The sequence below is a fragment of the Loxodonta africana genome, chromosome 19 (genome assembly GCF_030014295.1).
Source record: "Loxodonta africana isolate mLoxAfr1 chromosome 19, mLoxAfr1.hap2, whole genome shotgun sequence".
NCBI classification, from domain to species: domain Eukaryota; kingdom Metazoa; phylum Chordata; class Mammalia; order Proboscidea; family Elephantidae; genus Loxodonta; species Loxodonta africana.
The window spans coordinates 24,762,053-24,785,785 of NC_087360.1; the positions used below are offsets into that span (position 1 = coordinate 24,762,053).

The window sequence follows — 23,733 nt, forward strand, 5'->3', positions numbered from 1 at the left end:
TTTGGATTCAGGGTCCCTAAGCTGAAAAGCTCCTAGACCAGGGGAAGACTGATGACAAGGACCTTCCTGCAGAACTGACAGAGAGAGAAAGCCTTCCTCTGGAGTTAAAAAACCCAGTGCATCAAGTCGATTCCTCTGGAGTTAGCATCCTGAATTCAGACTTCTAGCCTCGTAAACTGTGAAATAATAAATTTGTTTGTTAAAGCCATCCACTAGATAACTAAGACAGTGGTAGATCTGAGCAATGTTAAAGAGATGCACAGAAAAAAGACTAGAAAGAAGTACAACTGCAACTGGTTTATTGAGGAGTCTTATCCTGTATAAACATGAAACATCTTTTTCACTAGCCCTCTGTGAAACCATGCTGAAGCCCTCTTTCCCACTGGACAATTTAATGATGGATGTTTATTTCTGAGCTACTGTCAAGAATTAGAACAGTCTCCTTCTGATATTTAAGGTTCATCTGAAATATTTACATAAATAAAAATATTCATTTAAAAATGTTCATCTCCACAAACAATAAAAAGACAAACAGCCTAATTAAAAAAATGGGCAAAGGACTTCAACAGATAGTTCACCAAAGCGGATATTCAAATGGCCAACAAGCACGTGAAAAAATTCTCAACATCATTAGCCATTAAACAAAAAACCAAACCCGCTGCCTTTCAGTGGATTCCAATTAGCCATTAGGAAGAAGCAAATCAAAACCACAATGAGATATCACCCCACTCCCTTTAGAATGTCAATGATAAAAAGGAAAACAAGTGTTGGTGAGGTTGTGAAGGAACTAGAACCCTCATCCATTGCTGGTGAGAATGTAAAACAGTGCAGCTGTTGTGAAAAATAGTTCGTCAGTTACTCAAAAAATCGAACATAGAATTACCATATGACCCAGCAATCCCAATCCTTAATATATACCCAGAAGCAGTAAAGGCAGGAACTCAGACGAAATCTGTACACTAATGTTCACTGCAGCACTTTTCACAATAGCCAAAAGATGGAAACAACCCAAATGCCCATCAATAGATAAATGTATAAGCAAAATGTGGTATATACATTCAATGGAACATTATGCTACCATAAAGAGAAATGAAGTTCTGATGCATGCTACAACATGGATGAACCTTGAAAACACTATGCTGAGCAAAATACATCAGTTGCAAAGGGACAAATACTGTATGATTTCATTTATATGAAATAGGCAAATATATAGGAAAAAAATATTAATGATTACCAGGGGTAGGAGAGAGGGAGAAAGGGGGAATTTTTGTTTGGGGGGAATTGAGTTTATGTTAATGGTGGTGGAATATTTTAGAAAAGGATAGTGACAATGGTGGCACAACATGAAAACTGTAATCAATGGCATTGAATTGTAAATGTGCACGCTGTTCTGGCTAATGTTTTGGTGTATATATTTTCATCACAAAAAAAATAAAAAATGTCCATCTCAAGTGTCTCTTCAAAGCTCTTGTTCTGGCTCCACCCAGAGGGGTTCTAGACCTGGCCATGGCTTTAGTGGATTGAGTAAAGGGTGGAGGGATGTAGTTTGCCTTCCTTCACTGCTCCCACCCATTCCTCTCTGCTGGCAGGGCCAGGGACAGGGATGGGGAGGTGGAGGTCATCTACCTGGGCGCCTTGGGGAGGTGGCATATCTCTGTTGGTTCCTGCTGCTCTTTAAGATTAACTGGCTATTGTCTTCTCTGTGAAAACCAAAACCAAACCAGTTGCTGCCCAGTTGATTCTGACTCATAGCAATGCAGCATCCAAAAACTCGCTCTCTTGGGCAGAATCTTTCTGAATCTCAGCTTTCTTACCTGTAAAATGGAAATAATACAAACTACCTTAGGTAACAGTGAAAACAGAACAAGATAATGTATGTGAGAAGGCTGTCAACTGTAAGACACTGTAAATGTTGGCCACGATTACCATATTTTTACAAAAAATAATGCACGTTATAAGTTTTGCATACCGTGCAATCCCCAGCGTTATTTTCATAAGCATGCTATACATATATTTTAAAAACAGGTTGCTGACTTCCATTTCAATTTTTTTTTCCTGCGCCACGGATTTAACATTAAGTCTTTGTCTTGGTGCCTGTTGACGCAGTTTGGTGCCCAGCAGCATACCCCCACCAGTCTACCCTCGAGTTTCTAAAGCTGCCTATCTCTTCACAAGATTCCTTCACTGCCTGCAAACCACTTTTTCCACCCCGAAACAGCCCTCACCAGGGTGGCCGGCCCCAGCCCAGGAGGTGCGCAGGTCTGAGCACCCTGGCTTCAGAGGCCACTCAAGCTGGCCAGGCCTGCCTGCTGCAGCAGCGACCACATTCTGCCCCGCCGTCCAGCTGGCCAGTGGCACTGGGACAGTTTGAATCTTCTGCCCTCCACGGACGCCAGGAGAAGGGCGTGAGAGCCATGGGCGCAAAGGAGTCGCGTGACCCTTGCTAGGATGAGAAGGGTACGAATGGCCTCCTAGGGGCCACGCGAAGTGGAGCAATGAGATTCCGCACCCTCACGTCCTACTACCCGGCTTCACTTGGCGCTAGCCCCACGGACCCGAGCAAGTGCGGGCAGGGGCCTTCGCCTGCAGTGGAACTAAACCGTTCTTGGCTGTGGCAGCGAGAAGCGAAGCCCTCCGCGCGACCCTCTGCCCGTCTGCAGAGTGACCTACGGGGGTGTACAGTGGCTACAAGGAACTCCACCGCTCTCAGGTCTGGCTGCGCGAATGGCCCCAGAGCAAACTAACAGTTTCAATTTTTTTTTCTTCCTATTACCAGGGGTACTACCAAACCCAATCCATTACTTCTTGACCATGGTTTATACCTTTTATTATACAAATATGATCAAAAGTAACATTTTCAGACTATTGAATGACAGTGAATGAGGCAGAAATTAATTTCTGGAAACGTCAGGAGAAGTGCTGTACATGCATGTGTGCGCTATGCCAGAATTTCCAACACAATTTTATCTCCATCCATTTATATGCCTGTGCGCATTATTTACATGGGCATGCTATTGGCAAAAAATAAGGTATTTAATTGTGCTTAATAAAGAAATACAGATTTGATTATGACGTTTAGAATGAGAGGTAACCATGGTGGAACTGAAAAGCATAACGGCTTCTAGAATAATAGGAGAATAAGGAAATTTGATTGTCACGGATTGAATTGTTTCCCCCCAAAATATGTCAAATTGGCTAGGCATGATTCTCAGTGTTGTGTGGGTGTCCACCATTTTCTGTGATTTTCCTATATGTTGTAAATCCTATCACTGTGATGTAATAAAATGGATTAGTGGCAATTATATTGACGAGGTCTATAAGATTAGGTGGTGTCTTAAGCCAATCTCTCTTGAGATATAAAAAACAGAGGCAAGCAGAAAGATAGGGGGACCTCATACCACCAAAAAAGCAACAGCAGGAGCAGAGCGCCTTCTTTGGACCTGAGGTTCCTGTGCTGAGATGCTCCCAGACCAAGGGAAGACTGATGACAAAGACCTTCCTCTAGAGCCAACAGAAAGAGAAAGCCTTCCCCTGGAGCTTACACCCTGAATTCGGACTTCTAGCCTACTGGACTGTGAGAGAATAGACTTCTCTTTGTTAAAGCCGTCCACTTGTGGTACTTCTGTTGTAGCACCACTAGATGACTAAGACATTGATTAAGGCAACAAAAATAAAGAAAATAACAACATGAACAGTAAGTATAAAATAGCATGAAAAGAATAACATTTGCGATATCTGTATATGGAGCCCCGGTGGTGCCATGGTTAAGAACATGGCTGCCAACCAAAAGACTGGCAGTTTGAATCCACCAGCCACTCCTTAAAAACCCTATGGGACAGTCCTACTTTGTCCTATAGGGTCTCTATGAGTCGGAATAAACTTGACGGCAACGGGTTTGGGATATCTGTATATATACTATAAACAAGCTGAATTAGCCTTAAACCAGAGGCTTAAAAATCTACTTGTATCTTAAATGTAAGAAAAACTATACAATTTGACAAAGGTTAAAAATAAATGAAAGAAAATATATAGATAAATAGATGGTCAAAGATATACCAGATAAATGCAAACAAAAAGAAGGCAGCATTATTTATAATACTCAGAAAGTGGAAAAAACCCAAATGTTCATCAACTGATGAATGAAAAAATACAATGTGGTATATCCATACAATTGAATATTATTCAGCCTTAAGAAGGAATGAAGTACTGATGTATGCTACAACATGGATGAATCTTGAAAATGTCATGTTTAGTGAAAGAAGCCAATCACAAAAGACCACCTGTATTATGATTTTATTATATGAAATGTCTAGACTAGGCAAATCCACAGAGACAGAAAGTATATTAGTGATTGCCGAGGTCTTAGGCGATCGGGAGGCCGAGGAATGGCTGCTAAAGGATATGCAGTTTCTTTTTGAAGTGATGAAATGCTCTAGAATTGATTGTGGTGATAGTTACACAACTCTGTGAATATATAAAGAAACATTAAATTGCAGTTTTAAAAAAACGGAACGTAAGAATTAAAAAATCTTAAGTCCAAATGCTAGAGCTTATATACACTGCATTCTCCGAACATACTCCAACAAAACTTTGAAGAAACTATTATTTGAAATGTCTACTGCATACCTCCACTTGCATACCAAGTAGGTATTTCACTCAACAGATCCAGAAAAGAACTGGTGATTTTTCCCTCAGACTTGCTCTTCTCCCAGTGTTCCCCATCTCAGTAAAGGGCAACTCCATTCTTCCAGTGAGGCAAGCCAAAAACTTTGGAGGTAGCCTTGGCCCTCTCCTTCTTGCACACCCAAGGGATCTATCAGCAGACCCTGCTGGATGTACTTCATTCAAACCATATCTAGAAGCTGAATGCTTCTTCCCCTCCCATTAGTATCCCATCCAAACCACCATCACTTCTCTCCTGCAACAACAGTCCTCCAACTGGTCTCCCTTCTTCACCCTACACTGCAGCCAGAGTGAACCTTCCTAAATGTTTCGTTCACATTACTTTTGGCTCCAAACCCTCCAGTGGTTTTCTTTTCTTTTATTGTGCTTTAAGTAAAAGCTTACAGTTTAGTTTCTCATACAAAAATTTATACACACATAGTTATGTGACCCTAGTTGCTCTCCTTATGACAGGACACTCCTCCTTTCCACCCCGGATTTCCCGTGTCCATTCAACCAGCTTGCGTCCCTTTTGCTTTCTCATCTTGCTTCCAGACAGGAGCTGCCCATTTAGCCTCATGTATCTACTTGAGCTAAGAAGCTCTATCTTCATGAGTACCATTTTATGTCCAGTCTAGATGCAGAGCTGGAGGTGCTCACTCGTCTGTGCCAAGAAATATGGAAGACAGCTTCCTGCCAACTGATTGGAAGAGATCCATATTTATCCCTATTCTCAAGAAAGGTGATCCAAATGAATGTGGAAATTACAGAACAATATCATTAATATCACACGCAAGCAAAATTTTGCTGAAGATCATTCAAAAACGGCTGCAGCACTATATCAACAGGGAACTGCCAGAAATTCAAGCTGGTTTCAGAAGAGGACATGGAACCAGGGATATCATTGCTGATGTCAGGTGGATCCTGGCTGAAAGCAGAGAATACCTGAAGGATGTTTATCTGTGTTTTATTGATTATGCAAAGGCATTTGACTGTGTGGATCATAACAAACTATGGATAACACTGCGAAGAATGGGAATTCCAGAACACTTAATTGTGCTTATGAGGAACTTTTACATACACCAAGAGACAGTTGTTCAGACAGAACAAGGGGATACTGACTGGTTTAAAGTCAGGAAATGTGTGCGGCAGGGTTGTATTCTTTCACCATACCTATTTAATCTGTATGCTGAACAAATAATAGGAGAAGCTGTACTATATGAAGAAGAACGGGGCATCAGGATTAGAGGAAGACTCATTAACAACCTGCGTTATGCAGATGACACAACCTTGCTTGCTGAAAGTGAAGAGGACTTGAAGCACTTACTAATGAAGATCAAAGACCACAGCCTTCAGTATGGACTGCACCTCAACATAAAGAAAACAAAAATCCTCACAACTGGACCAATGAGCAACATCATGATAAACGGAGAAAAGATTGAAGTTGTCAAGGATTTCATTTTTCTTGGATCCACAATCAACAGTCATGGAAGCAGCAGTCAAGAAATCAAAAGACCCAAATTTGCATTGGGCAAATTTGCTGCAAAGGACCTCTTCAAAGTGTTGAAGAGCAAAGATGTCACCCTGAAGACTAAGGTGCGCCTGACCCAGGCCATGGTATTTTCAATCACATCATATGCATGTGAAAGCTGGACAATGAATAAAAAAGACCAAAGAAGAGTTGATTCCTTTGAATTGTGGTGTTGGCGAAGAATATTGAATATACCATGGACTGCCAAAAGAACGAACAAATCTGTCTTGGACGAAGTGCGGCCAGAATGCTCCTTAAAGTCAAGGATGGCGAGACTGCGTCTTACATACTTTGGACATGTTGTCAGGAGGGATCAATCCCTGGAGAAGGACATCACCCTTGGCAGAGTACAGGGTCGCTATGAGTCGGAACCGACTCAACGGCACCTAACAACAACTCCAGTCTAATCTTTGTCTAAAGAGTTGGCCTTGAGAATGGTTTCAGTTCTGGGCTAAAACAGAGTCAAGGGGGCCATGTTTTCCGGGGTCCTTCCAATCTCAGTCAGACATTAAGTCTGGTCTTTTTTATTAGAATTTGAGTTCTGCACCCCACTTTTCTCCTGCTCCATCAGGGACTCTCTGTTGTGTGCCCTAGTCATTGGTGGTAGCTGGGCACCATCTAGTTCTTCCGGTCTCAGGCTGATGGAGTTTCTGGTTTATGTGGCCTTTTGTCTCTTGGACTAATATTTTCCTTGTATCTTTGGCGTTCTTCACTCTCCTTTGCTCCAGGTGAGCTGGGACCAATTGATGTATTTTAAATGGTTGCTCACCAGCTTTTGAGACCCCAGATGCCACTCACCAAAGTGGGAGGCAGAGCACTTTCTTAATAAACTTCTTTATGCCAACTGACCTAGATATTCCCTGAAACCATGGTCCCCAGGCCCCCGCCCCTGTTACGCTGTCCCATGAAGCGGGTGTATTCAGGAAACTTCTTAGCTTTTGGTTTAGTCCAGTTGTGCTGACTTCTTCTGTATTGTGTGTTGTCCTTCCCTTCACCTAAGATAATTCTTACCTACTATCTGGTTAGTGAATACCCCCTCCCTCCTTCCCCACCCTCATAACCATCAAAGAATGTTTTCTTCTGTGTTAAAACCTCTTCTTGAATTTTTATAATAGTGGTCTCATACAATATTTGTCCTTTTGCAACTAATTTCACTCAGCATAATGCCTTCCAGATTCCTCCATGTTATGAGATGTTTTGCAGAGTCAACGTTGTTCTTTTCTGTTGAGTAGTATTCCATTGTGTGAATATACCATAATTTGTTTATCTATTCGTTCATTGATGGACACCTAGAATGTTTCCATCTTTTTGCTATTGTAAACAGTGCTGCAATGAACATGGGTGTGCATACATCTAGCCTCTTATTTCTCTAGGGTATACTCCAAGGAGTGGGACTACTGGATCATATGGTACTTCTATTTCTAGCTCTTTAAGGAAACGCCAAATCGATTTTCAAAGTGGCTGTACCATTTTACATTCCCACCAGCAGTGTTTAAATGTTCCAGTCTCTCCACAATCTCCCCAACATTTATTATTTTGTGTTTTTTGTTGAGGTGAGATGGTATCTCACTGTAGTTTTGATTTGCATTTCTCTAATGGCTAATGATCATGAGCATTTTCTCATGTATCTGGTAGGCGCCTGAATGTCTTCTTCGGTGAGGTGACTGTTCATAACCTTTGCCCATTTTTTTAATTGGGTTAATTGTCTTTTTGTTGTTGAGGTTTTGCAGTATCTTATAAATCTTATAGAATAGACGCTGATCGAATTTGTCATAATGAAATTTTTTTTCCCAGTCTGTAGACTGTCTTTTTACTCTTTTGGTGAAGTCTGAATGAGCATAACTGTTTGATTTTTAGGAGCTCCCAGTCATCTAGTTTCTCTTCTGGTGTTTGTGCATTGTCAGTAATGTTGTGTATTCTGTTTATGCCGTGTATTAGGGCTCCTAGCGTTGTCCCTATTTTTTCTTCCAGGACCTTTATCATTTTAGATTTTATGTTTAGGTCTTTGATCCATTTTGAGGTAGTTTTTGTGCATGGTGTGAGGTATGGGTCTTGTTTTTTTTTTTTGCAGATGGATAGCCAGTTATGCCAGCACCATTTGTTAAACAGACTGTCTTTTCCTCATTTAACGGACTTTGGGCCTTTGTCAAATATCAGCTGCTCATAGGTGGATGAATTTACATCTAGATTCTCAATTCTATTCCGTTGGTCTATGTATCTGTTGTTGTACCAGTACCAGGCTGTTGTGACTACAGTATAATAGGTATAATTAGTAGTATAATAGCTTCTAAAACCACGTAGTGTGAGGCCTCTCACTTTGTTGTTCTTCTTCAGTAATGCTTTACTTATCTGGGGCCTCTTCCCTTTCCGTATGAAGTTGGTTTTTCCACTTATGTAGGTCTCCTTTGGTTTCTTGCAGTAGTGTCTTGCAGTTTTCTTTGTATAGGTTTTTTATGTCTCTGGTTAGATTTATTCCTAAGTATTTTATCTTCTTGGGGGCTATTGTAAATGGCATTGATTTGGTGATGTCTTCTTTGATGTTGTCTTTGTTGGTATACAGGAATCCAACTGATTTTCATATGTTTATCTTGTATCCTGATCCTTTGCTGAAATCTTCCATTAGTTCTCTTGCAGATTCTTTGGGGGTTTTTGTTTATAAGATCATATTATTTGCAAATAGAGGTACTTTTACTTCTTCCGTGCCATTTTGGATGCCCTTTATTTATTTTTCTAGCCTAACTGCTCTGGCTAGAACCTCCAGCAAAATGTTGAGTAAGAGTGGTGATAAAGGGCATCCTCGTCTGGTTCCCATTCTCAAGGGGAATGATTTCAGCCTCTATCCATTTAGGATGATGTTGGCTGTTGGCTTTGTATAAGTGCCCTTTATTATGCTGAGGAATTTCCCTTCTAATCCTATTTTGCTGAGAGTTGGTTTTTTTTTTTTTAATCATGAATGGGTACTGGACTTTGTCAAATGCCTTTTCTGCATCAATTGATAAGATCATGTGGTTCTTGTCTTTTGTTCTATTTATGTCATGAATTACACTGATTGTTTTTCTAATGCTGAACCATCCTGCATAACTGGTATGAATCCCAGTTGGTCCTGGTGATTTATTTTTTAGATATGTTGTTGAATTCTGTTGGCTAGAATTTTGTTGAAGATTTTTGCATCTATGTTCATGAGGTATATTGGTCTGTAATTTTTTTTAGTGCTGTCTTTGTCTGGTTTTGGTATCAGGGTTACGCTGGCTTCATAGACTAAATCTGAGAGTACTGCATCCTTTTCCATGCTCTGAAATACTTTTAGTAGTAGTGGTGTTAACTCTTCTCTGAAAGTTTGGTAGAACTCTCCAGTGAGATTGTCATGGCCATGGCTTTTTTTTTGTCAGGAGTTTTTTAATTACCTTTTTGATCTCTTCTTTTGTTATAGGTTTATTTTGTTGTTCTACCTCTGTTTGTGTTAGTTTAGGTAGGTAGTGTTTGCTTCTAGAAATCTGTCCATTTCCTGTAGGTTTTCAAATTTCTTGCAGTATGGTTTTTCATAGTATTCTGTTATGATTCTTTTCATTTCAGTTGGGTCTGTTGTGATAGTGCCCATCTCATTTCTTATCTGGTTATTTGCTTCTTCTCCTGTTTTTCTTTTGTCAGTTTGGCCAATGGTTTATTGATTTTGTTGATCTTTTCAAAGAATCAGCTTTTGGTCTTGTTAAGTTTTTCAATTGTTTTTCTTTTTTCATTTAATTCTGTTCTAATTTATTATTTGCTGTCTTCTGGTCCCTGAGGGCTCCTTTTGCTGTTCTCTATTTGTTTGAGTTGTAGGGTTAATGTTTTGGTTTTGGCCCTTTCTTCTTTTTGGGTGTGTGCATTTATTGCTATAAATTGACCTCTGAGCACTGCTTTTGCTATGTCCCAAAAGTTCTGGTAGGATGTTTTCATTCTCATTTGGTTCTGTAAATTTCTTTATTCCATCCTTAATTTCTTCTACAACCCAGTAGTTTTTGAGCAAAGTGTTGTTTAGTTTCCATGTGTTCGATTTTTTTTTTTTCCTTGCTTTTTCTGTTATTGATTTCTACTTTTAGGTCAGGAAGATGAACTGTAATATTTTAATGCTTTGGATTCTGTAAAGGGTTGCTTTATGGCCTAATATGTAGTCAATTCTGGAGAATGTTCCATGTGCATTGGAAAAGAACATATACTTGGCTGCTGTTGGGTGGAGTGGTATGTATATGTCTATGAGATCAAGTTGGTTGACTGTGACATTTAGATCTTCCATATCTTTACTGGGCTTCTTTATTATGTTCTGTCCCTCACTGAAAGTGGTGTGTTGAAGTCTCCTACTATTATCGTGGAGCTGTCTATCTCACTTTTCAATGCTGTTAGAATTTATGTATTTTGGCACCCTGTCATTGGGTGTGGAAATATTTATTATGATTATGTCCATCTGGTGTATTGACTCTTTAATCATTACATAGTGTCCTTCCTTGTCCTCTGTGGTTGATTTAACTTCAAAGTCTATTTTGTCAGAGATTAATATTGCCACTCCCGCTTTTTTTGATGGTTGTTTGCTTGACATATTTTTTTCCATCCTCTGAGTTTTAGTTTGTTTGTGTCTTTAAGTCAAGGGTGTGTCTCTTATAGGCTGCATATAAACAGATCATATTTTTAAAATCCATTTTAGCACTGTCCCTTGATTGGTACATTTAGTCCATTTACATTCAGCGTAATTAGTGATAGGTGTGAGTTCAGTGGAAACCCTGGTGGCCTAGTGGCTAAGTGCTACAGCTGCTAACCAAAGGGTTGGCAGTTCAAATCCGCCAAGCGCTCCTTGGAAACTCTATGGGGCAGTTCTACTCTGTCCTATAGTGTCGCTATGAGTCAGAATTGACTCAATGGCACTGGGTTTGGTTTTTTTTGGTTTATGAGTTCAGTGCTGTCATTTTGATGTCTTTTTTGTGTGTTGTTGACAGTTTCTTTGTTTCATTTAATTTTCTGTGCTGAGTTGTTTTTCTTTATGTATTTTCTTTTCACATTTTTCATTGTCGTTGCTTTTGTATTTGCTGAGTCTTTATTTTTACTTTTTTATTTTGATGTGTAGGATTGTTAGTTTCCTTTGTGGTTACCTTAATATTTACTCCTATTTTTCTAAGTTTAAACCAATCTTTTATTTTTTTATATTGCCTTGACTTCCTCTCCAAATGAAAGATCTATGACTACGTTCTTTTAGTCCCTCTTTTTTGATTTAATGTTGTCGCCTTTTACATAATGACATCTGTTTCCCTGTTTTGAGCATTTTAGCTTTGATTTATTCTTGTGACTTTCCTGTCTGGGTTTATATCTGGTTGCTCTGTCCTGTGTTCCAGTCTTGGGTTGTTACCTGATGTTCTTGATTTTTTAACTGGAGGACTCCCTTTAGTATTTCTTGTAGTTTTGTTTGGTTTCTGCAAATTCCCTAAACGTCTGTTTATCTGGAAATGCCCTAATTTTGACATGATATTTGAAAGACAATTTTGCTGGATATATAATTCTTAGCTGGCAATTTTTTCTTTCAGGGCATTATATATGTCATCCCAGTGCCTTCTTGCCTGCATGGTTTCTGCTGAGTAGTCCAAGCTTAGTCTTATTGACTCTCCTTTGTAGATGACTTTTCATTTTCCCTAACCACTCTTAAAATTCTCTATCTTTGGTTTTGGGAAGGTTGATTATAATATGTCCTTGTGACTTTCTTTTGGCATCTACCTTGTGTGGGGTTCGATGAGCATCTTGAATAGACATCTCATCTTTCATGATATCAGGGAAGTTTTCTGTCAACAAACCTTCAACAGTTCTCTCTGTATTTTCTGTTATCCCCTCCTTGTTCTGGTACTCCAAGCACTTGTAGGTTATTTCTCTTGATAGAGTCCATGTAATTCTTAGGGTTTTTTTTTTTTTAATTCTTTTATCTGAATTTTCCTCAAATATGTTGGTGTCAAGTGCTTTATCTTCTATCTCACTAATTCTGACTTCCATTTTCTCAGTTCTTCTCTTATGACTTTCCATTGAGTTGTCTAATTCTGAAATTTTATTGTTAATCTTCTGGATTTCTGTTTGATGACTCTCTATGGATTCTTGCTGCCTGTTAAATTTGTCACTGTGCTCTTCTATAATCTTCTTAAGTTCCTCAATTGCTTTGTCCGTGTATTCCTTGGCTCATTCTGTGTTTTGCCTCATCTCCTGAAGAGTCCTGTATATTAATCTTTTGTATTTTACCTCTGATAATTCCAAGAAGTTATCTTCATCCAGAAGATTTCTTGAATCTTTGTTTTGGGAGCTTGCTGAAGCCATCATGGCCTGCCTCTTTATGTTATTTGATATTGACTGTTGTCTCCGAGCCATCAGTAAGTTATTGAATTTATTTATTTAATGTTTGCTTGCTGTGTCCTTGTTTTGTTTTGTTTTGATATACCCAAATAGGATGTTCAAGTGAGACAGTTTGATTACTGCCTTATTTGAAGCTCTCATGTCCTGTCACCAGTTGGTCAGAGCTGTTACCAGGTACGTGAGTCCAAGAGTCTGGACTCACTGTATGGACTCAGCTCAGGTGTCCAGGTAGTCGGTCACAAAGTATGTGTTGCATGCTGTCATCCACAGTCCTAGACAGGAGTGAATGGAGTAGGCACAGGTATCTAACTGCAGTAGGTGGTCATGTGCTGAACAAGACAAGGGGCTGATGGCTGCCTCTGAGTTTTTGGGAGGAAAGCATGTCCCTGTTTCCTAGAGTGCATAGGTGGGTGGGTTTTGCAGCTGGACTATGGGCACCCAATGCTGTAAGGACTGGGAGGCACCACTTATTCTTGGACCTCTGTGGTTAGGTGGCATGGGTGGAGCCACCAGTTCTTAGACCCCTAATGTGGGTAGGTGAGGACCCTTCTTTATGGGCAGTGTCAAATGTCACGAACTTGCCATTTCACCATAATGAGGGCCTATGCTGTTGAAATGGGCCCACAAAGGTCTATGCAGGGGTGAATGACCTTCAAAGTCTGTGGACTCCTCATGCCTGTGCCTAGGCAAAAGAGCTGTTTCTGCCCTTGGCTCCTGGTTTAGGGGAGCTGGCAGATTATTTTTTCATTGTTTGTTAATTTGTTTCCTCTTCAAGGACAGGAGAATGGCTCAGGACGCATGACAGGTCCTACTTCTGGGCCAGGAAATATGGCAGTTCCTGAAGCCAGCCTGGGACCTGATGCAGAGTGGGGAGGGAGCAGATAAATGGGGGAGAGGCTATTCCCAAATGGGGTGTTTTTTGATCCGTGCTATAGGTTAGACGCATGTACGTATCTTTGCTGACTGGGCGCCACTTTTCACTGATTCTGGAGGCTTGAGTAGGCTCTTCGCTGTTCAGTATCTCCCAATGTGAAAAACGTGTCCTGAATGCCACTGCTTGCCTCACTGCACACCTGCCAGCCGATCCAGCCTACAGGGTGCCAGTTCCCACCGGGTCAGGTCTGGCAACGCCTTGCTGCCTCTGAGCCATGTTTCCTTCCCCCTGCCACTCAGTCTGATTCCTCAGCTTTGCCTTTCATGTTCAGAGCTCCTATACTAACTGATTCACTTGTTTTTTCAGGTCTTTGTTGTAAGAGGGACCACTGGAAGCATCTGACTACTCCTTCATCTCACCCAGAATGAAATCCAAAGTCCTTACCAAAGGAAACAAGGTGCCATATGACCTAGCCCCTAGTTACCTCTCTGATTTTACTCCTACCACCTCTCCTCCTCCCTCACTCAGCCCCAGACTCACTGTTTCTCCCACAAGTCAAGCATGCTCCTGCTTCAGGGACTTTGCACTTTCTAATCCCTCTGCCCACAACATTCTTTCTCCAGATATTCACAGGGCAGTCTTCCTCACCTCCTTCAGGTCTCTGTTCAGTTATTACCAGATTTAAAACAACGGACCTCTGTCCTATCCATTTTCCAGCTTTATTTTTCTTCCTAGCACTTAGCCCCCCTGACATATTATGTATTATTTGTTTACAGTCTACCTTCCACATCAGAATGTCAGTTTCACAAAGCAGGACTTTGCTGACTGCTGCAGCCGCAGCAACCAGCAGAGAAATGGATTTCTTCCAAACATTTCTTTATGATGGAAATTTCATAGTTACACCTGCCCAAGTCCAATGATAATTTTCACGTCCTGGAGTTCTTTTAGTTCCCTATGTGCCACAAACAGTTTGAGTTCAATTTATTAACCTAAAGGTTGGTGGTTTGAACCTATCCAGCAGTACTGTGGAAGAAAGGCACAGCTATCTGCTTCTGTTAAGATTACAGTCAAGATAAAAAAGTCAAACACCATGACCAAGTGGAATTTATTCCAGGAATGCAGGAATGGTTCAACAGGAGAAAATCAATCAAAGTAATAGAACAAAGGAGAAGAACAAAGGAGAAGAACCACATGATCATCACTATAGGTGCAGAAAAAGCATTTAATAAAATCCAACACCTTTTCTTGATGAAAACCCTAAAAAAGACTGGAATAGAAAGCAAATTTCTCAATATGATGCAGGGCATACATGAAAAGCCAACAGCCAACATTATACTTAATGGAAAAAGAATGAAAGCTTTCCCCTTGAAATTGGGAACAGGACAGGGTGCTCTTACCACTTATTTAATATTGTATTACATGTCCTAGCCAGAGCAATAAGACAAGAAAAAGAAATAAAAGGTATCCAGATTGGAAAATAAGAAGTAAAATTTTATCTATTCACAGATGACACGATCCTATATATAGAAAATCCCAAAGAGTTTGCATCAAAACTTCTAGAGCTAATAGAGGAATGCAGCAAAGTTGCAGGGTACAAGATAAGCAAACAAAAATCAGTTCGGTTTCTCTATACCAGCAATAAGACATTTAAAAGGGAAATTAGGGAAACAATTCCATTTACGATAGCATCTAAGAGAATAAAACACCCAGGAATAAATCTAATCAGGACCATGAAGGACTTCTACAATGAAAACTATAAAACATTGCTGAAAGAGATTAAAGAAGACTTAAACGAAAAGATGTTCCATGTTCATGGGTTAGAAGACTTAATATCGTTAAGATGGCCACAGTACCCAAACCAATCTACATATTCAACGCAATCTGAATCAAAATTCCAACGGCCTTCTTTACAGAAATAGAAAAACCAATCCTCAACTTTATATGGAATGGCAAGAGGTCCTGAATAGCTAAAGCAATGTTGAAAGAGAAGAATAAAGTAAGAGGACTCACACTTCCTGATTTTAAAACAGACTACATGTCGACAGTAATCTAAACAGCTTGGTATGGGTAAACAATAGATACAAAGGCCAATGAAATAGAATTGAGAGTCCAGAAATAAACCCACACATTGTGGTCAACTGATTTTTTTTTTTCTTTTATTGTGCTTTAGGTGAAAGTTGACAAGACAAATTAGTTTCTCATTCAAAAATTTATACATAAGTTATTTCACGATATTAGTTTCAATCCCCTTTCCACCTCAGTTTCCCTGTTTTCATTTGTCCAGTTTTCCTGTCCTTTCCTGCCTTGTCTTTGCTTTTGGGCAGGTGTTGCCTATCTGGTCTTGTATAGTTGACTGATCTAAGAAACACATTCCTCACATGTGTTACTGTTTCTTTTATAGGCCTGTCTAATCTTTGGCTGAAAGGTGAACTTCAAGAGTGGCTTCAGTTCTGAGTTAGAAGGGTGTTCAGGGGCCATAGTCTCTGGGGTTCCTCCAATCTCTGTCAGGCCAGTAAGTCTAGTCTTTTTTGTGAATTTAAATTTTGTTCTACATTTTTCTCCTACTCTGTGCAGGACCCTCTATTGTAATCCCTGTCAGAGTGGTAGGTGGTGGCAGCTGGGCATATGGTCAACTGATTTTTGACAAGGATGCTATTAAGTACATTCCGTGGTGAAATCAGAGTCTGTTCAATAAATGGTGTTGGGAAAACTGGATTTCCACATGCAGAAAAATGAAACATGGTCCATGCCTCACACTACACACAAAAACAAATTCAAAATGGATTAAGGGCCTAAATGTGCAAGCTAAAACCATAAAATTCTGAGAAGAAAAAGCAGAGGCAATACTGTCAGGCCTAGCTTTTAACAATAGATTATCTAACATAATATCTGAATCTTTTTATTAGCAAAAACACAAACATCAAAAGACATAGTAAATAAATCGGACCTTATAAACTTTTGTTCATCAAAAGACTACCAAAAAAGTGAAAAAATAAGCTACCAGCTAGGAGAATATCTTCAGAAACAATGTATCCAACAAGAATCTAATAACCAATGAAACTATGTTGGCATCTCCTGTCTGAAGGGGAGATGAGAGGGTAGAGGGGGTCGGAAGCTTGCCGAATGGACAGGAAAAGAGATTGGAGGGAAAGAGTGTGCTGTCTCATTAGGGGGAGAGCAATTAGGAGTACATAGCAAGGTGTTTATAAATTTTTGTACGAGAGTCTGACTTGATTTGTGAACTTTCACTTAAAAAGCACAATAGAAATTTTAAAAAATGAATCTAATAATGAAAATATATATAAAACTTTGACTACTTAACAACAAAAAGACAAATAACCCAACCATAAAATGGGCAAAGGACTTGAATATGCTTTTCATCAAAGAGGATATTCAAATCGCCACCAAACACATGAAAAGATGCTCAGCATCATTAGCCATCAGAGAGATGAAAATCAGAACCACAATGAGATACCATTTCACTCCCACTAGAATGGCTAAGAGTAAAAAAAAAAAAGAAACAGAAATAACAAATGTTAGTGAGGAAACAACAAAAATTGGAACCCTTATTCATTCCTGGTGGGAATGAAAAATGGTACAGCTGTTGTGGAAAACAAAGTGGCGGCTGTTCCTGAAAAAACTAAAAACAGAACTACTATATTACTCAGCAATTCCACTCCTAGGAATATACCCAAAAGACTAGAAGGCAGACTCAAAAAGAGACTTGTATACAAATGTTCACTACAGCACTATTCACAACAGGCAAAAGGTAGAAACAACCTAAACAGCCATCAATAGATGAATGGATACACAAAATGTGGTACATAAAATGGAATACTGCTTCGCCAGTAGGAGAAATGAAGTCTTGATACGTGCTACAACAAGAATGGAACTTGAAGACATTATGCTGAATGAAATAAGTCAGTCACAAAAGGATAAATACTGTATGACTTCACTTATGAAAAAAGACAAGAACAGGCAAATGTACAGAGAACAAAGTTTATTAGTGCTTACCTGGGTGGGAGGGAGGGGGAAAAGAAGAGTTAATGGTGATGGAAATATCACGTTGATTAAGGCTAGGGTTGCACAGCCAGTTATTGTAATTGTTGTCAATAAGTTGTACACCTGTAAAAAGTTGAACTGGCAAAAGTTGTGTGATAGATACTGTAATGGATTGAATTGCATTCCCCCAAAAATATGTGTCAATTTGGTTAGGCCATGTGTGGCTGTCCTCCATTTTGTGATTTTCCTATGTGTTATAAATCATAATCTCTACCTGTCATTAAAAGGATTGGGGTGGAATGCAACACTCCTGCTCAGGTCACCTCCTTGATCCAATCTAAACAGAGTTTCCCTGGGGTGTGGCCTGCACCACCTTTTATCTTACAAGAAATAAAAGGAAAGGGAAGCAAGCAGAGAGTTGGAAACATCATACCACCAAGAAAGGAGCATCAGGAGTAGAGTGCATCCTTCGTATCTGAGGTTCCTATGCTGAGATGCTCCCAGACCAAGGGAAGACTGATGCCTCATGAGGACCTTCCTCCTGAGCAGACAGAGAGAGAAAGCCTTCCCCTGGAGACTGAACTCTGAATTCGGACTTCTAGCCTGCTGGACTGTGAGAATAAATTTCTCTGTTAATGCCATCCACTTGCGGTATTTCTGTTATAGCAGCACTAGATGACTAAGACAGACATAATAGATAATAATGAAAAAAAAAAAAAGCTGCTGAGCCTACTTCTGTACAACCAAAAACCTTATGGGATTTGGTTTCTTGGTTGAGGTTTAGGGTCATGGTTTCATGGCACAGCCCAGTTAAGTGGCCTAATAATATGTTTAGTTATTCTGTTCTAACTCCTAGTTCCTAGTTCAATGCGTGGTGCCTGGAGTCTTAAAAGTTTTCAAGTGACCATCCAAGGCACAATTGGTCTCTATTCACCTGGAGCAACAGAGGAAGATGGAGAGTCACAAATAGGAGGAGGATATGGAATGTGTGTGGCTAACTGCCTCTATGAACAACTGCCTTCTTCGCTATTAGACCAGAAGAACTAGATGGTGCCCTGCTACCATTATTGATCATTTTGATCAAAGATTCCACAGAAGAATCCTGATCAAAAGGGGGGAGGGGCAGAAATGCAGAATAGAATTTCAAATTCTCCTGGACTCCAGACTTCCTGGAGCTGGGAAAATTAGATGAAGCCCTAAAAATACTGCCCTGAGATAATCTTTAAACCTTAATTATACCAAAAATATCCCCTGAAGTCTTAAAACCAAACAATAGTTTAGCTTAACTAGTAAAAAATGTCTGCCTTGGGCATTATGCTTTTTTTTTTTTTTAAACTCATACTTCTCTGTATTTATACATAAATAATATTCCAGGAATTAAAGAAGTAAATCTATGATATGAGGTCACAATAAAACAATTATTACTAGCCATTCATTTATTCATCATCTATCATTAAGTCATCCAATATTGCATGCCAACTGAGCTGCGTGCATACTGTGGTGGGTGGGAAGAATATCTGAGTCCTCTCTTTGACAAGCTCACAGTCATGTAAAGCATAAACTGAAACCAAGCTAATTAGAATACAGTGAAATAAGAGCAATAACAGAGTGCTCTTGGGAAAGAGCATAATCTGAAAACCCATGGCCATTGAGTAGATTCCATCTTGTAGCAACCCTAAAGAACAGAGTTGAACTGCCCCATGGAGTTTCCAAGGCTATAATCTTTACGGTAGTAGACTGCCACATCCTTCTCCCACAGAACAGCTGGTGCTTTCGAACTACCAACCTGTTGGTTAGCTGCTGAGCACTTAACCACTGTACCACCAGGGCTCCTTGGGAAAGAGCATAGAAGAATTTCTGAGTTGGGTGATGATGTTTTCACAGAAGTGACATTTTCAGTAGGGCCCTTTTCTGGTATAAGCTCATCTTTCATCTCCCATGACTACTCCCTGGCCTTATCTTCGGGCATTATGCTCTTTTAAGAACTATCTATATGGGACCAAATTGAAAACAGCAACTCGGAAGATTAGATAGGAACCTTACCCACTGTGGGTGAGTGGATTCCAACTCAGCGACCCTATAGGACAGAGTAGAACTGCCCCATAGGATTGGAGCTGCTGATCTTTTGGTCAGCAGCCAAGCTCTTAACCACTGCACAACCAGGGCTCTGAGAGGAACGTCAGGGCCAGTGAATTTATGTCAGAAATTAATATCACCACTCCTGGTCTTTTTTGATTGTTGTTTGCTTGACATATTTTTTTCCATCCTTTTTTAGTTTGTGTCTTTAAGTCTAAGGTGTGTCTCTTGTAGGCAGCACATAGACGGACCTTTTTTTTTTTTTAATCCATTCTGCCACTCTGTCTCTTGATTGGTGCATTTAGTCCTTTTACATTCAGCGTAATTAGTGATGGGTATGAGTTTAATGCTGTCATTTTGATGTCTTTTTTGTGTGTTGACAGTTTCTTTTTTCCACTTCATTTTCTGTGCTGAGTCGTTTTTCTTTGTATATTGTCTTTTCCTGTTTTTCATTGTTGTTGCTTTTGTATTTGTTGAGTCTTTATGCTTTTCTTCTTTTTTATTTTGATGTGTAGGATTGTTAGTTCCTTTGTGGTTACCGTAATATTTACCCCTATTTTTCTAATTTTAAAGCAATCCTTTATTTCTTTATATTGCCTTGACTTCCTTCTCCATATGAAAGATCTATGACTGCATTTTTTAATCCCTCTTTTTTAATTTAATGTGGTCACCTTTTACATAATGACGTCTCTGTTTCCCTGTTTTGAGCATTTTAGCTTTGATTTACTTTTGTGACTTCCCTATCTGGGTTTATATCTGGTTGCTCTGTCCTGTGTTCTAGTCTTGGGTTGTTATCTGATGTTCTTGATTTTCTAACCGGAGGACTCTCTTTAGTATTTCTTGTAATTTTGGTTTGGTTTTTGCAAATTTCCTAAACTTCTCTTTATCTGGAAATGGCCTAATTTCACCTTCATTATTGACAAACAGTTTTGCTGGATATATAATTCTTGGCTGGCATTTTTTTTTCTTTCAAAGCATTATATATGTCATCCCATTGCCTTCTTGCCTGCATGGTTTCTGCTGAGTAGTCTGAGCTTATTCTTATTGACTCTCCTTTGTAGGTGACTTTTTGTTTATCCCCAGCCGCTCTTAAAATTCTCTTTTTCTTTGGTTTTGGTGAGGTTGATTATAATATGTCTTGGTGACTTTCTTTTGGGATCTACCTTGTGTGGGGTTCGATGAGCATCTTGGATAGATATCTTCTCATCTTTCACGATATCAGGGAAGTTTTCTACCAACAGATCTTCAACAATTCTCTCTGTATTTTCTGTTATCCCCCCATTCCGGTACTCCAAGAACTCGTAGGTTATTACTCTTGATAAAGTCCACGTAATTCTTAGGGTTTCTTCATTTTTTAAAATTCTTTTATCTAGTTTTTCCTCAAACACATTGGTGTCAAATGCCTTATCTTCTATCTTACTAGTTCTGACTTTCATTTCCTCATTTCTGCTCCTATGACTCTATTGAGTTGTCTAATTCTGAAATTTTATTGTTAATCTTCTGGATTTCTATTTGCTGACCATGAATTCTTGCAGCCTGTTAAATTTGTCATTGTGCTGTTCTATAATCTTCTTAAGTTCCTCTATTGCTTTGTCTGTGGGTTCCTTGGCTTGTTCTATGTTTTGCCTTATCTCCTTCCTGATCTCATCAAGAGTTCTGTATATTAACCTTTTGTATTTTACCTCTGATAATTCCAAGAAGTTATTTTCATCCAGAAGATTTCTTGGATCTTTGTTTTGGGAGCTTGCTGAAGCCATCATGGCCTGCCTCTTTATGTGATCTGATATTGACTATTGTCTCCAAGCCACCAGTAAGTTACTGAATTTATTTTATGTTTGCTTGCTGTGTCCTAGCTTCTTGTTTTGTTTTGACATGCCCAAAAAGGTGTTCAAGTGAGTTAGTTTGATTACTGGCTCCTTTGAATTGCTAAGGTTCTGTTACCAGGTGGTTAGAGTTGTTACTAGGTAGTTGAGTCCAGGAGTTCATTTACTCTCCTTGTATGGATTCAGCGCAGGTGTTCAGGTAGTTGGTCATCAAGTGTGTGGTGCAGGCTCTCACCTACAGTCTTAGATGAGCAGGGGTGATTGGTATAACTGCAAGTATCTGGCTGCAGTAGGGGGTCACACACGGAGAAAGGCAGGGGGCTGAGAACTACCCGAGTGTCTGTGAAAAAACCGTGTCCCTGTTCCCTGGAGCGCATAGGTGGGTGGGTTTTGCAGCCAGACTATGGGCACCCAATGCTGTTGGCTATAAGGACTGGGAGGCACTATTTACCCTTGGACCCCTGTCGCAGATGGCTAGGTGGCGTGGGTGCAGCCACCAGTCCTCAGGCCCCTGATGTGGGTAGGTGAGGACCCTGCTTAATAGACAAAGCAGTGTCAGATGTCACGAACCTGTCTCTCCACCATATAGCTGAAACAGTTGAAGTTAGACTTCAGGTATATACCCTGCTGTACTGTGCTAATAAGGGCCTACGCTGTTGAAATGGGCCCACACAAGTCTATGCAGCGGTGAAAGGTATTCAAAGTCCGTGGACCTCTTATGCCTGTGTCTAGGCAAAGAAGCTGTTTCTGCCCTGAGTTGCCAGCTTAGGGGCGCTGGCAGATTATTTTTTCACTATTTGTTAATTTGTTCCTTTTCCAAGGCCAGGAGAATAGTCCAGTGTGTACAACAGGTCCTACTTTTGGCCCAGGGAAAGTGGCTATCATCGAAGCCAGCTCAGGACCTGGAGCAGAGTGGGGAACGGTCAGGTAAATGGGAGAGAGTTTTTTCCCAAAGAGGTGTTTTTTGGTCCACGTGGCAGATTAGATGCATGTACTTATCTTTTGCTGAGAGTGGCGCTTTCCGCTGATTCTGGAGCCATGAGTGGACTCTCTGCTGCTGGGTCTGTCCCGATGTGGAAAACATGTCCCAGATGCCACTGCTTGTCTCATTGTGCTCATGCCAGTGGATCCAACCTGTAGGGTGCTGGTTCCCACAGAGTCAGGTCTGGCAACTCCTCGCTGCTTCTGAACCATCTCTCCCTCCCCTTGCTGCTCAGCCAGATTCCTCTACTTTGCCTTTGATGTTCAGGACTCCTTGATTGTCATATATAATCAATTCACTTGTTTTTTCAGGTCTTTGTTGTAAGTGGGACCACAGGAAGCATTTGACTACTACACCATCTTCGCCCTGCCTCTGCCAGTGAATTTATGTTAATGCAGGAGGAACAACTCAGGAAAGAAGGGTGAGAATGGTTATACAACTCAAAGAATGTAATCAATGTCACTAAATGGTACAAGTAGAAACTGCTGAATTGGTGTTTATATTTTGATGTGTATATTCTCAACAACAAAATAAATTATATATTCTCAACAACAACAAAATAAATTATATTAAAAAGATTACAGTCAAAAAAGCCCTATGGAGCAGTTCTACTCTGTAACACATGGGGTTGCCATGAGTTGTAACTGACTCAACAGCAATGGGTTTTTTTTTTTTGGTTAGGGTTCTTCTGGATTTGGTTCCCTTCCTCATTTGCTGGGAAAAGACACATGCATCACTCCTGTGTCCTGAAGAGGAAGAAAAGCCTATCTTCCATGTTCAACTTTAAGTGGAATTACCCTGCCCTTAAGTTGACGGCACTGGGTGTTTTTTTAGGTTTGGGATAGGAGAGAAGTGAAGGGGATTTGCCCTTATCTTCTGATCATCTTTAAACCTCTTCCTGATACCTGCAACCAGATGGAGTCTGGAGAGATTCACCTGGCCACAGCCCACCTTCTGGGAAATCATGTTGTGGAAAAGATTAAAAAGATAAATAAGTAAACCAAGAAATGTGATCCAGGGGGTAGGTAGGTGTGAAAAATGTGTTACATTATACGGAGGATAGAGGAAGGAGGCCTGCACAGAACGTCCACCCAAAGTTCCACAGAATTGTTACTCATCTCAAAAAACTGGGGGAGGGGATTATTTATCCAACACAGGACCATGAATTCTGGTGATGCTCTTGTCTTCATTTACCATCATCCTTGCCTCAATTTAATAAAAACCCTGTAGACTCTCTTCCTGGTGATCATGTCTGATCACAGGTCGCTTTGTCTTAAGGGAAAAAGGTATTACTGTCTCCATTCCCAACATAGGGTCTGACCCCCACATAATGACTAGCTCATTTATGGGCCCAGGTGGTCACTATATTCATGGTCTTCCAACATTACTACCCTCCTGACTTTAGCTGGCAGTGGGTCATCTTCCC

The 23,733-nt window shown here is 40.1% G+C and overlaps 1 long non-coding RNA gene across 3 annotated transcripts in view; it reads right to left on the reverse strand.

The window, feature by feature from the left end:
• Window positions 1–23,733, reverse strand: part of LOC135228239 (uncharacterized) — a 67,413-nt gene that overhangs the window by 18,324 nt on the left and 25,356 nt on the right. For 2 of the 3 annotated variants that reach the window (XR_010318611.1, XR_010318609.1), the window contains exon 1: window positions 1,627–2,199. The exons of the other annotated variant lie outside the window; for it this stretch is intronic. This is a non-coding gene — a long non-coding RNA (uncharacterized LOC135228239). Of the gene's footprint in view, window positions 1–1,626; window positions 2,200–23,733 lie in introns of those variants that run through there. 3 annotated transcript variants of the gene reach the window in all.